The sequence below is a fragment of the Eptatretus burgeri genome, chromosome 15, assembly GCF_056783735.1.
Source record: "Eptatretus burgeri isolate ZD-2024b chromosome 15, Ebu_testis_v1, whole genome shotgun sequence".
Classification (NCBI taxonomy): Eukaryota; Metazoa; Chordata; class Myxini; order Myxiniformes; family Myxinidae; genus Eptatretus; species Eptatretus burgeri.
The window spans coordinates 50,624,182-50,637,179 of record NC_140975.1 but is presented as its reverse complement, the minus strand read 5'-3'; positions in this window follow the sequence as shown (position 1 = coordinate 50,637,179).

Below are 12,998 nucleotides of genomic sequence, written 5' to 3'. Positions count from 1 at the left end.
AAGGCAAGAGAGGAACTGCCTGGTGTTGAGTCGCGATCTGCTGTATAAGGGATAGCTGTGTCAGTCAGGCGATCGGCAATAAGAGGAACTGCATGAGGGTTTTTGCGATCGTCTTTCGGGAAAAGGCCCCGCCGAAAGGCAAGAGGAACTGCATGAGGTCTGTCTGCGATCTGCTGTACAAGAAACGGCTAGTGGGAGTCTGCGATTGGCTGTAAAAAATAAACTGGCTGCTTTGTGAGTCTGGGATCGGCTTTCGTAAGAAAAGCGAGCCCCAGGAAGGCAGGAGGAACTGCATGAGGGGAGTCGGCGATTGACTTTATGAGGAGGTCATCGACAGGTTCATCTGGAGTCCAGTGACGGAGCCTCTGACTGTCCCTACCCACTAGAAGGCTCGACACGTCTTGTGGTCCCATCGATCCGTCTGCAGAGCCCAACACCCAGATTTGGCCTAACCTGGTGAACAGGCCAGGCCCAGACTTGTATACTGGACCTTGTGAAAAGCCAGCTGGAGCACACCGTGGACCTTCCGCTCTTGTGCCGTCGACCTTACGGGGGCTGAACGCGCTGAGGCTGCGTCCGTGGGCGGTGCGACAAAAGGAGGACGATGCCGCCATCATGCGACGCTGCATGCTCGAGCTGGGTGCTCAAATCCGTTGACATCGGCTTGTCACGAGCTGCATTCATGCCTTCGACACTTTTCCTCTCGTCCTGAAGCATCACCAAGTACTTTTCATCTGACACTTCGATGTCTAGTGCGGTTATGATTTGAATCGTCGAGCGGCAGCCTTTTAATAGGCTACGCCATGTGATCGTCGGCGATACGCTGCCTCGCGCTATGCATAAGTTAGACTATCGCTGGGCATAAGTTTTGAATGCCGACAACACGCTAAGCATTCATTGGTATAAGTTATCTATAAGTTATCACAACGTTCTGTGTACGTTACTAATATGTTATGCATACGTCCAACTCGTTATGAATATGCCCAAAACTGAAAAAAAATATCAATAGTTCAGCATACGCCAGCGTTTTACATACATTTTGATACGTTGCCATACACTGGCGAAAACGTCAAGGTGTGACAGGGCCCTAAGAATGGGTTATAGATTAATTATAACATTGTCGTGAATGCATTGCTTGTGTTGTGTTCCCCGGTGTGTCCCCAATAAATCTGGCTGAGTTATACGAGATTTGCCGCCTTTAATTCATTAGTGCCGCGCCGAGGAACGATCCGCTCAATTTGAATATAAAACCCAAACGGGCTATGGACTGGCAGACTACGCTCAGTCTCTGACAAATCCAGTCTGTAGCCAGGGTCTATTTCCCTAACTATTACGGCCCAGGTGTACATTGGTATTGTGATCCGAGGCTCGTGACCCGAGGCCTGTGCCGAGCCAGCTGGCGTTATAACCCCGGAGACGGCGGTGCTGTTAAGTGACACCGAATCATCAACATTTGGCTGTCAATTGTTGGGTGTGAATCCCGACACCGCTGAATCCATAACAATATAACAATATAACAATATATATATATATATATATATATATATATATATATATATATATATATATATACATCTATATTTATATTATATAAAGATATTTATAAGCACAACTCACTCACTGATATGAATGTTCAGTCCCTTATATGTGGGAGTGGAAAACTGAATTGTTGCATACTGATGTAACTCACAGCCAATATCCCAGGATAAATCACAAAACATTTGGAAAATTTCCATAAACGAAAACGTCTGAGTATAAGTCGACCATTGCAGCCTCTGGCTGCTCACTGTGGGTCACGTGACCCAAGACAATGGAGCTTGCACTTGAACTGGTTGCTAGACAATGCTAACACATGCCTCTTCTTTTACAACTTTTGCCGTATTTACATTAAAAATTACTATTACTAAAAATTACTGCAGCTGTAAACTTTTAAATCTGGAGCTCCCTCTAATTACTATTTTTTGCTTAGTTGAGTTATTTAGCTGCCTCCAGAATACAAGCAATACACTTCATCAAATAGATAAAGCTTACATTTATTACATATGCATGAAGGATGCCCCACTGGTATCATCAGTCTTATGCACCCCTTTATGGTACTCCACCAGAACAAGAGCTTTTGAAGTGGGATCTGAATTTCTCTGAATCAAATTCCCTGATATTTGTGTACTTTTCTTTTCATAAATCGCCTTGTTGCTTTGCATATTGACCACATATCATGTAAAAATCAAGTGAACATATTCAATAAATTGGTTCTCCTCTTCGAATTGGACCTTCTGCTGCTCATCTGTTGCCTTCACAGTCCATTCATTCAAGGCATTGGCCATGCATCATCTATCATTACGTCGGAGAGGATTGAACAAAAAACGTTTGGTCTTTTCGTGGATTCTTTCCAGGCCTGTTTGTGTTTTATAAAATGTTTTATGTTCTTCTGCATGTCTCCTCCCAATGTCATTCATAAACCATCGGCTGCTTTGTGTAATACACGTCCATCTTCTGATTCTCGTTTCTCTTGCTCAAGTCTTACAAGTTATTTTTCCATTTACCGTATTACTCGAATCACGTTCCATTGTCACTTGCGTAATGTGCCTTTTGCAATATTTTAAGCTGGGATCTCATCATCACCTATTATTGCACCCGAGCTCTGTTTTTAAGTGGCTTGGTGGTGAAATGGTTCCAACCTTGGTTGCATTATCCCCGTCCCCCATCTAACTGCATGGTGTTGTTTCTTCAATTCCTGTGGGTGCTCAGAAAATGTGCCCTGGTGAGACAATGGGTACTGCCATATTGTTCCAAGTCTAATTGCCAAAATAAATGCTGCTTTGGCATCTCAAAAACTTTCATGACGATAGGTTACCTCCATTCATCACCAACCCTATTTTATGTTTTATAAGTTGATACTTTTTATTTTCGACTGATTTTACGATGTGACATTTATGACATGTTGTCATATTGGACATTCAATTGTATTTACAACATTAAATTGAGATTTTTTGTTTTATCACACCTTATTTCATGATTATGATTTCCCCATAATGTAATAATAATAATAATACTATTCCTTTTGCACCATTAAGGCACATAGGACTGCCAAGGAAGTACAGTCCCCAAATAGTTATTACCCCAGTCCACTGGTACTCATTTTGCCAATGACAGGCTGAGTCAATCCCACCTGGTGGTGATTCAACAGTTAACAAGGGCTCAAACTCAGGACTCTTAGGTCCCAAACCAGCCACCTTAACGACGAAGCCAACATCAGGCTTATACCTCATAATGTAATCCTATATAATAACACGCTTATTCTGTTTGCTTGTTTCACTGTCTCTCTGACGAATTTCTCTTAAACTACTCGAACATGGCCCATAAAACCCATCTCGTTATGGAGGTCGTGGCCGACGAGTTGCAGTTGTATGTTATATTTTCCTTCCCGTGAATCCATCCATCAATCAATTGGGACCACACTCTGTGCAGAGCGTTGGTGCTGCTGAAGCAGTCTCCTGGGCTATTGGGTACAATCCTGGACGGGTCGTCACTCCAACACTGGATACCAGCAAGCTGGTAGTCATTTTGCCGACTTCGGAAGGATGACAGGCAGAGTCAACCCACCTGGTATTAATCCAACAGCTGAGCAGGATTTGAACTCAGGATCCTCGGATCCCAAGCCCACCACCCTCACCATTAAGCCAACACCAGACATTTTCCCATGAATGGTTGCATGAATGACCTTGTATGTAGATTTTTTTTTTTAATCATCGAGCTTACTTAACCGCGATTATTTGCTGAAGAATCACTATAAGAAGAAATCTCGTGAGATTGTGAATTAAATGTTGTATCGTCGTTATAGAATTTAAACGTTGTACAGGGTCTTTCAAAAAAAAAAGTGGACTATTTGAACGTTTTATTGTTTTCCATTTTCATTGCCATTTTCAAATGTTCAACCATGACATTCAAACCATGCCATTTTCAAATCACTCATTATTCTGCTTGGAATTGACATTTTCAATGTGTGCTCCGCCTCTCTTCAAGCAGGCTTTGATCCTGAATCCCAAATTCTCCACAACTCGTCTGCAAGTAGCTGGAGTGGTAGCCTGACAGTAGTTCTCCACCTCCTGCTTTAGGACAGTCAGGGTTCGAGGTTCGTTGACCTAAACTTGATCTTTGGCATCACCCCCCCTCCCCCCCCCAAAAAAAACATCCAATGGATTCAAATCTGGGCTTTTGCACTGTGCCCAGACTGATGACAGGATTTCCAAACAACTGGTGGAGCAAATTTATGGTTTCACCTGCAGTGTGCGGTGAGGCATCGTCCTGCATGAACTATGTGAAATGAGAGCGAGAGATGAACCTTCAGATTTTAGGCTTTATTCCATTTGATTGGAGCCGCTTCTGTGGGCACACCAGGAAATACAGGTTCAGCTAGGAGTACATAAGCAGAAACGTATACATGTGCAGTTAACCATTGCAGACTAATCCGCGTAAGCACGGAGTTCGATATAATCTCCATTCTCACCAGTCAATGAGCACCTTCAGTTAACGAGCATCAAGTGGACAGCCGATGTCAATAGCAATGCCCCGGGGACAATCCACCCGTGCCGCAGAGACCTCCCCTTATACGCGAGACGCACAACATGTGATCCCGCGTCATGTCCCTTGATTCACGTTAATTCACCACATTCTCCTCACCTTTAAAATGTAACTAGGGGCCCATCTTACACACCATGATTGCTTTAGCACTATAGGAGTATACATTTCAAGCAACGCGGACTAATAGATCTACAGGAGCATACATGCCAAGCAGTGATTATTTTGAGTTGTAGGAGCATGGAAATGAGCATCGATATATGATATAATGGGCATATAGGAGCATGAGCAGCGAGAATGCCGATAATCTCCTTCACAGATTGAGTCGTCGAGGGGGCCTTATTCGTCGACCTCTCCGGGAGTAAACGGCAGTTTCACTTGAGGGAGACTCCCGATCCTCTTGGTGAGCCTCGACTTGTGCCGGGGATGACTCCTCGATCGCTCTCGGGGGGAACGCGGCAGCCCCGTCGCCTGGCGGAGTTCCTGGGGGGGAAATGTCAGAAGGAGGAGTGCCAGGAGGTGGTGTACCGGCGGGAGGAGTACCGGCGGGAGCCAGATGGCGAACCGACACAGTGGTCTCCCTGCCATCCGGGAGCCTGACATGAGCATACCCTGGATTAGTGTCAATGAGTTCGACCCCCTCCACCAGCGGTTCATACTTGCTTTGTCGTACCGGGCGTTTCATGAACACTGTACCGGGGTGGGTCAGCCAGTTGGGCACCGTTTGACTGTCAACATAACGTCGTTGGTGAGTAAACATACGTTCGTGAGGAGTGGCATTTGTGGACGTGCAGAGCAAAGAGCATATGGAATTCATTGCGTCAGGAAGAGCAACCTCCCATCGCTCGGGGCCCAGTCCTCTCGATTTCAGCGCCAGAGTTACGGCTTTCCAAATAACTCCATTATACCTTTCCACCTGCCCGTTTCCCTGTGGGTTGTAACCCGTCGTTCGACTAGTTGCTATGCCGTGCTCTAATAGGAATTGTTTTAGCCCGGCCGACATGAAACACGGCCCTCTGTCTGAATGTATGTACGAAGGTCTCCCAAACATAGCGAAGAGGTCAGAGAGACATTTTACGACAGTGCCCGAGGTCATATCCGAGCACGGAAACGCGAAAGGGAACCTTGAATATTCATCAACAACGGTGAATATGTATCTGTTGTCTGTCTCGGTGGGCAGGGGCCCTTGAAGTCGATGTTTAGTCTCTCGAAGGGGGAAGTAGCCTTGATCAGTCTGCCAGATGCCGCTACCAAAGAATCTGGGTTTTAGTTCAGCACAAACAGGGCATGAAGCATTCATTTGTTTAATATCTTCAACAGAATAGGGAAGATTTTGTCTGGCAAGTCGAAATGTGCCATCCTGGTTACCCCTGGGTGGCACAGAGACACATGGAGGTCTTGCAAAGCCTGACTGATTTTTGCCGAACTGTAGACCCGGGAGAAGGTATCTGCAGCAGGGTTTTCCTTCCCGGGCCGGTAAACAATGTCGTACCTGTAGCAGGCTAGGTCTATCCACCATCTCATAATTTTTTCATTCTTAATTTTCCCGTTATTTTTCCCATCAAACATGAAAGCCACGGATCGTTGGTCCGTAACGAGCGTGAAGTGGTTTCCCAGTAAATAATGTCTCCATTTACGCAGCGCTTCGACGATGGCGTACGCCTCCTTCTCTATTGCCGAGTGTCTCTGCTCGCTTCTAGAGAGAGTTCTCGAGAAGAAGGCGACCGGCCGCCCAGACTGATTAAGTGTTGCAGCTATGGCGTGATTTGAAGCGTCGGTCTCCACCACGAAGGGCACCGAGCTGTCGATCGATAAAACCACGGACTTACTGATATCATCCTTGAGATCGTGGAAAGCTTTCACGACAGCGGCATCTGGTGGAAAGTTTTTGCAATGCACTAGGGGATGTATTTTCTCGGAGTATTGCGAAATCCATCTTGCATAGTAAGCGAACATCCCGATCACCCGGCGCATTGTCTGCAAGTCCTGAGGTGGTGGAAGCTCACGGAGCGGGCGCAATCGCTCAGGATCAGGCTTAATTGTGCCATCGGCTATCGTGTAGCCGAGAAGGTCAATTGACCTTGCCGAGAATACGCATTTCTCGTAGTTGAGAGTCAGATTATATTTTCCAGCAATGCTCAAGAATCTGTCCAGATTCCTATCATGTTCCCTCTGATCCCTACCGCACACTGTGACATTATCCACGTAAACAAAAGTGTCTTCGAGGTTTTCATCTGAGATGATGTCGTCCATAACCCGTTGGAAGCAAGCTACTCCATTCGTGACACCGAATGGTATCCTTCTGAACTGGTAGAGGCGCCGCCCTGCCTGGAATGCAGTGTACGGTTTGTCTTCCTCTCGGATGGGAATTTGATGATAGGCGCTTCGCATCGCAAGATGATAGGCGCTTCAGTCGGGTGGATTACCCATTTCCTGCCCTTCACTAGCGAGCTGTTGACGAAACTTTCAGAGCTACCGGTATCAATCAGTGCCTCAGCCATATGCCCGTTAATTCGCACGTTGATGATAGCCTTGGATAGATTCCCCGGGGAGGCTGCAGTCAATTTATTTTGCGAGTAGAGAGCCGCAGAAGTGGGTTTATTCCTCCTTAGAGTAGATTTACATACCCTGGCATAATGCCCTTTCTTGTCGCAATTCATGCATGTGGCATCTCTGGCTGGACATTTTTGACGAGGATGCCTTTTGTACCCACAAAAGAAGCATTTACCGACCGGAGCAGTTGCTGAGGAGTTTGACGAGGTCTGGGTATCCGGCTCCTCGGGTGTTTCTCCATCCCTCATGTCTGGCTGTGTCTGTGCCAGTGGGGTTCCTTGGGTTCCCATCGTAGCAGCTGCTCATGAGCAGCATCGGTGTCCCAAATGACTCAGATTGCTGCTGAGCCGTATCCATCGCTCGAGCCTGATCGACTACCTTGTCAAGAGTGGGTTGCGCTTTCTCTAGTAAGCGTTGCCGTATGTGGGCTGATCTGAGTCCTTGGATGAATGCCTCCCGTGTGGCTTCCTTTCGGTGTTCCTCGGCGCTACCGCCCGGAAGCTGCAGTCTTTTCCCAGCTGATTCAGAGCTTGCAGGAACTGATCGATTGTCTCCCGGCTGCTTGCTTGCGTGTGTTGAGAAGATGTCGTATGTATACCTCGTTCTTGGGCTTCACGTAGAGCGCCTGCAGCACGTCAATCGCTGCTTCGTAAGTGTCGCACCCCGAGAAGAGCCTGTACACGCCGGGCGAGACATGATTCACGAGAGCGGCAAATTTGTCAGCTCCCTCCGCGATGATGGTCAGATAGTGGAGAAGGAGCAGAACCAATGTGACCATTTCATTTCTGCGTCAGTCGTGTTTGGGTCTGCGTCGAACCTCTCTGGTTTGTAGATCTTGTCCATCTTTGGTTGAGAGAGCCGAGAAAATCAAATGGAATAAATTGAAATGAGAGCGAGAGATGAACCTTCAGAGTTTAGGCTTTATTCCATTTGATTGGAGCCGCTTCTGTGGGCACACCAGGAAATACAGGTTCAGCTAGGAGTACATAAGCAGAAACGTATACATGTGCAGTTAACCATTGCAGACTAATCCGCGTAAGCACGGAGTTCGATATAATCTCCATTCTCACCAGTCAATGAGCACCTTCAGTTAACGAGCATCAAGTGGACAGCCGATGTCAATAGCAATGCCCCGGGGACAATCCACCCGTGCCGCAGAGACCTCCCCTTATACGCGAGATGCACAACATGTGATCCCGCGTCATGTCCCTTGATTCACGTTAATTCACCACACTATGCAAGTCTGAGTTTGTTTGGAGACAGTAGTTGAGCGAGATCAGTGTGGAATCGGAGTAAGACCTCATGGTACCGCTCACCCTTGACTGTCACCATCTTACCATTGGCGTCCTCAAACCAATACGGTCCCAGCATATTTCAACTAGCATTCACTGCACAGAAGCAAGTGGACTTGGAACCCTTAAGAGACATCTCAGACACCTCCTCAGGAGGTTCAGCACCCGAGAAGATGTTGTTGTGATTGTTGATAGCCCCATTCAAATGGAAGTGTGCTTCATCACTGAACCACAAGGAGTTAATCCAATTTAGGTACCTTTCCATTCGGTCACTGAATCAATCACATATTGTTACTCCGGTTTGCCATGTCATTCAGAGTTAGTTTATGCCTTGCAGATATGATGTAGGGGAAGAGCTTGAGTTCAGAAGTGAGAATGTGCCACACAGATGAGGTCGAGATAACCAGTTCTTGGGAGTGCCGATGGTGGAATTACTTAGGACTTTCGATAGCAGAATCTCTCACAAGATCAATGTTCCATTGGTCCAAAGTAATACTTGGTGGGTGGCCACTCTTGCCTATATTTTTATTTTTCACACTTCCAAGTGATTGGAAGTGCTCCACGAATTGCTGAATGCTCCCATTGGAAGGTCCATTATGGATGTAAACATCTATCTATAATTCCAGCAATGTGTGTGTGTGTGTGTGTGTATGTCTGTGACCGCTGTTTCTCGACAACCGCTGGTCCGATCTAATTGAAACTTGCCAGATATATTGCTGGGGACCTGAGGATGTGCCTTTTCAAGGTTTGATATTAATCGGACAAGTGCTTCCCAAGTTATGGCCATTTATTTATCAACCAATGACAGGAACCGTTGCTGCGGCCATTTTTTATCAACCAATAACAGGAAGCGTTGCTGCGTAGCCGTGGTCAATGGGGAAGAGAAACTCAGCCGCGTTCGCCATTCTCTTCTCTTCTCTTCTCTTCTCTTCTCTTTGTGTTTTTCCTTGCGAAAAGGCAAAATACGTTGGCGGTAATTGAATAATTGGCCATTAAAAGCCTCCGTATTCTTGCCCTGAACGAGGAAACAAAGAAGCACCGTTTCCTCAGCGATGTTGTTTATGAAGAGGTGCTAACGAGATATAGGTGTGTACAATGTACATGGAGACGATTTTTTTTATTTATTTATTGAAGAAAAATTGTTCCAAAAATAATTTATCAAAAAAAGTGCACAACTTTTTTTTGTTTCCAATTGTCAAAACGCTGTGGCCTTTGGAAGTGTTAAGGAATTCAGCTCCACTCGACATGTTTGCCAACGAAATACATCTCAATTTGGTGGTAAAAACGATTCATAACGATGGGTTTCCTTACTCATTGCTCTGCTGTCTGCATTCAACCACTTCATTTGTCATCTCATTGACCTTATTTCATCTATCTATAATTCCAGCAATGTGTGTGTCTGTCTGTGTGTGTGTGTGTGTGTGTGACCGCTGTTTCTCGACAACCGCTGGTCCGATCTAATTGAAACTTGCCAGATATATTGCTGGGGACCTGAGGATGTGCCTTTTCAAGGTTTGATATTAATCGGACAAGTGCTTCCCAAGTTATGGCCATTTATTTACCAAACCAATGACAATACACGTTTTTGTGTGGGCGTGGCCGATGGGGAAGGGAAGCACAGCCGCGTTCGCCATTACGGGTTACAATGTACAGACTTCCGGATAGTGATGACTTAGTGTATTCTAATAATTTCTCGATTTCTTATGCGCATTTATAGATAAACACAATGCCCCAATCCAGTCGTCGTTTACGAGAGCGAAGGAATGGCCTGTGTGGTTGTTGTTTCTGGCACGCGGTTTGAAAGATTTTTTTTTTTGCATGTACGGCCACGCACGTACGGGCACGTGAGAGCGAAGGAATGGCCTGTGTAGTTGTTTCTGGCATGCGGTTTGAAAGTTTTTTGTTTTGTTTTGTTTGCACCTACTGGCATGCACTAGTTGTAATAATGACAGTATCGTCAGTACTCCTGCACATAGAATTTAGTCTCAAACCACAGTCACGATTTTCACTTTATGTTTCACTATGAACACCATAGTTGATGAAGGGTCCTCATGACTACCTGTTAGAAATGGCATACCACTACCACCACAACCTGCAATAGAGAAGGGTATAGCATTAGAAACGACAGAATATCAAGCTGTTCAAATAGTCCACTTTTTTGAAACACTCTGCACATACTGTATATGCATGGCAAAGTACATCGTTAATTTAGGATCATTTATTAACACAAATAGGTGGCATAATCATTTGAAAGCAGCAATTCCACGTAATTTCCGGGAATTTACACATATCTCGCAAGATTGTGAATTGGATGTTGTTTTGACTGGAATAAACCATGACATGTAGGAACCATGCTGTTGTTGGTTGATCGGTTTCTGTGAAGTTGGTAATGGCATAACAATAAGCTGAATGGAGAAGGGGAAAGAGAGTTAATTCCACTATTTTAATGAAGTAATGAAGAAATCATGTGTGATGTAAGAATGACCTTTTGTTTTGAAGAACAGGACGAAATGGAGAGGGGAGGACAGAGATGGTGTGAGAAGTTGTGGGGGGTGAGGGGCAGGCACCTGGAAGTGTATTTTATTATTTCATAACCGTTTTACTTTACTTTTATTCAACTGGAATTGATGTTAGGTTAGGTGGTGCACTGTAATTATTTATCTGATAGTTAGTTCCATGAACCAGCAGCATTGTAAATGAACCAAAATTATTTCGTTGATACAGCACTCTGTCAGTAACTCCAAGCAACTCCATCCAAACTCCAGTGATGTAATTTATATAACACCAACAACGTTTAGCGGACATAATCCAGCAATAAACAATCTTTAGGTTGGTGTATTAGTGTTCTCAACTGAACCTTTGGCTCATGATGCAGAGAACCCAGATTCAAATCCCATAATGTGTTTGTCCATTGTCTACTGACGTCATTCTCTTGCAAGTGATTTATGCACAAGCTTCTCCTTTAGCTTTCATCATCATCAATATACCATACTCTTGACAGAGTGTCTCTGCGACCCAATCTTGGCATGGCTTTGCTGGCAGGCTTCTTGTTTCCATTCTCGCAGTCAGTCGGAGCAGGATTTTGAAATCCTTTCATGGTTCCGGCGATAACTCGCCTATCCTTGCCGAAAGAACACCGAGGGATGGCAGTAAGATCTTCTGGTTTAATGTTGGCCAATTCCGATGGACCCATTGATGCCTCGGTGTGTGTATGTGTGTGTGTGCGTGTGTGTGTGTGTGTGTGTGTGTGTGTGTGTGTGTGTGTGTGTGTGTGTGTGTGTGTATGTGTGTGTGTGCGTGTGTGTGTGTGTGTGTGTGTGTGTGTGTGTTCCCATTGAAGCTGCAGTGTAATATGCAAAAATATACTCCGTTTAATAATTACAATAGGCATAATAAGTATAATTATATAATATACACTGTACAGGAAATTACAGATATTACACAGCATGATGCTCTGACTTAACTCTCAACAGAATATTGCCCAAATTATTCATTTGAATACAGTAATCGAGTTGACAGGACTTTCATCGAGTAAGTTTTGTAAAAACATTCTTCCGCTGTCCACAGATGACATAACATGTCTGGCCACATTTGATGGTTTCCTCAAAGCTCCACTTGGCATTTTGCTGAATAGGTGGCCCGTTGTCTCATGATGTAAACGAGTCTTCTGGTGACTTGTTAAGGGATTTCATAACATTCATCATCCAGCACATCTGCCAGCCTGTGGAACGTTGTGAAAAGAATCGTTAGGGAGGGTAGGAGATGGTGTGCACTGTGGGGAATAACACAAATTCTTACTCAGAACGTGCCAGAAGTATTATACTCGGTATTATAGACCTTACTAGTGTGCCTACAACTCGGTGTACGCACTCTTTCATCTTGCAATGTCAGGGTTTCAATATCCATGCTGCAGTGCGTGTGGGTGCCATCTTGGTTATCAAGCTAAATAAGCGAGAAAAGGAAAAACAAAGCCAAATAATGAGCGTAACCTTCCATTTCAGTAAGCTGTTAGAAAAACGTGCTGGATTGTAGAGCGACTGAGGCTATCGTTACCAGGGGAAGTGACCATCATGGCGGCATCAGAAAGAAGAGAGAGAATGGAAGTGATCATCATGGCAGCACGCATGCCATTATGGGATAGCTCTGAAAACCCTCTATTAAGTGAACTATCATCGAAGATGGCAATTAATCATTGGAAACAACGACTGACTGAAGGATTTGCTCAGATGTGTGAAATGATAATTGCTCTGATCCGGAAATTTCAATCCATATATGATGTTTGTCGAGAACCAGCAATATGGCTGCTCCTTGGAAACAGGCCGCCACTATCAAGTGGACATCTCGTCATGCAGAGAGGCCTGGGTTCAAGATCATTGTTCACGTTGGATCATTCGATCAGAAAAATGATTAACACTTGTATATATCGTTCATGAAATCGAATGGGGTGAACCTCAAGGGTGACATTATTGTATTACCCACCATGAAATGTAAATATTTAAGCGAGCATCATTTGTATGACCGATTAATCTGCTTCTTCTTCTGCTTCTTAAGTACATGTAACACAAGGCTGCTGGG